This window comes from Wasmannia auropunctata, unplaced genomic scaffold (genome assembly GCF_000956235.1).
Source record: "Wasmannia auropunctata unplaced genomic scaffold, wasmannia.A_1.0 LD335585.1, whole genome shotgun sequence".
In the NCBI taxonomy this organism is placed as follows: Eukaryota; Metazoa; Arthropoda; class Insecta; order Hymenoptera; family Formicidae; genus Wasmannia; species Wasmannia auropunctata.
In genome coordinates, this window is record NW_012027305.1 from 13187 (window position 1) to 15655 (window position 2469).

Here is a 2469-nt window from a genome sequence, read left to right on the forward strand (position 1 = left end):
ATATATATATATATATATATATACGAAATACACATTACTTTACATAAAATTTTTTGATAGGTAAAATCCACTGATGATTGTGACTCATTGTCAGATAGGAATGTGCAGAGTCTACAAGAAAACGATGTTGAAATGTTTGAATGTAATAATGATGTAAGGACTAAATATTTTCTAGATCATTTTCATATTTTCATGAATAATTTTGTTAGTAACATTTTTATCTCTTATGTATCTGTATCATAACATGTATAATTTATGTATTATTATGTATCTTTCATTTATGTATATATACTTCATGATATGCATAATACTTATAAAAACAAATTTCTTTCATTTCTTTAGAACTCATCTCTGATGAGTTTTCCATCAGATGATGAAAACAGCTTTAACTTAAGCAATAGCAGTTTGATGAATAATAGAAATTTGAGAAACGATGAAGAAGAGGAAGTACATTTCATCAATGCAGATGAATCATGTGAGAATCATGAGAATATTCCGCAAAGACAGGTACATAAAAATAATGAAATTATTGTTATCACATATATTGTAATTTAATCTATTGCTAGTGTTTTTTATTAGGCATCTTATTTTATTTATGTAAATAGTAATTTAATATATTAATTATAATAAGATATGTAAAATATTATTTGTTATAGGATGAACGAGATCCTCCTCTTTATGAAGGTTGTCGTTTAACTACTAATGAAAGTGCAGCTCTCATAATGAGCTTTATTATCAGATGAGGTTTAGAGGACAAAAGTATTGATCATTTGTTGCAATTAATAAATTGCCATTTACCTTGTTCCGTCATGGAATCTAAATATTTATTTTTGAAAAAATTTCCTGTACCTAATGAAATTATAATACATTATATTTGTCCCAATTGTTCTGAATTTTTGCCTATGGATATTCAGCAAATGGAATGTGAGCATTGTAATCAAAAGTTCGACAGAAATCAACTTAAAGAGAATGGTAACTACTTTGTATAATTGTCAATCAAGAAACAGATAAAGAACATCATGAAAAATGATACACTTTTTTGCCTTATGAGAAAAAATTGTGAAGAAAAAGATGTAATTTCGGGGAAAATTTATAGAAATCTTAGAGCTTCAGGTACGATCGGTGATAATGACATAACTTTGCAATGGAATACAGATGGTATTAGTTCCTTTAAATCTGCCAAAATGTCAATGTGGCCCATTCAAGCATGTATTAATGAGTTACCTTACCGTGCACGTAGAGATAATATGATTTTGTGTGGGTTGTATTTTGGTAAGAAGAAGCCTTATATTAATTCTTTTCTAAAATCCTTTGTAGAAGAACTAAATTTCCTTCTGAAGATTTGGCTTGTAAGTTAAACGGTCTAAATAATTTATTAAATGTAAAAGTACACACTCTACTAGCTTTAGTTGATTCTGTTGTACGTCCAATACTTCATTTAACAATTTAATGGTACTTATGGTTGCTCATTTTGTTTGCATCAAGGAATAAGTATTGCTAGAGATAAAGACAATGTACGAGTTTATATTGGAGAGAAAAGTAAATCACGCACATTGCCTCAATATCTTAATGCTCTTCGGCAGTTGGAACAAGCCAATCAACAGAATGGTAATAGGCAAAAACATGTTGATGGAGTAAAATTTCCATCAATATTGCTTACACTATCAGTTTTTAATATTATATCCTCTTTTGTGCCAGACTATATGCATAGTGTTTTAGAGGGTGTTGTTCTAACTTTTCTTAAACACTGGACTAATAGTACTCATAAAGGAGTTGAATGGTATCTGAATAAACATAAGCGTACTATTTTGACGAAAAGATTACTATCCATTTTACTTCCTGTAGAAATAACAAGGCCACTTCGTGGTCTTGATGAATTAAAATTAATGAAAGCATCAGAACTTCGACAGTTTCTTTTGTATTATTCTTTATCTTCTCTTAAAGGACTTTTCCCTACAAAATATCTTAAACATTGGTTTCTTCTGATATATGGTATGTCAATATATTTGAGAGAAAAGTTTACACAAGAGGAAGCTATGAAGGGCTTTAAACAAATTTGTAAAAGAAATTGCAATACTTTATCCACGTTGTGAATATTTGTATACGTTTAATGTTCACCTTCTCCTTTATATACCTCGTGCAATTGAAAATTTCGGGGGACTTTGGGCATCCTCTACTTTTCCATATGAACATTTTAATGGTGTATTAAATAGATTAATAATTGGAACGCGTAATGTGCCACAACAAGTATGTCGAACATTCTCTGCGTTATATTTTAGACTTTGGATCTAAAATTTTTTTACATCCTGAAACGTCTCATGAAGGGAAAAAGATATTTGATTTCTTGATGTCTAAGTATTGTTCAAATTAATTTTCTCAAAATTTTGATGTTGGTTTAAGATATATTATTTGGAGCGCCTGAAAATTATTACAAACTTTCTTTTAATTGAAAAAGTTTCCATTCAACAA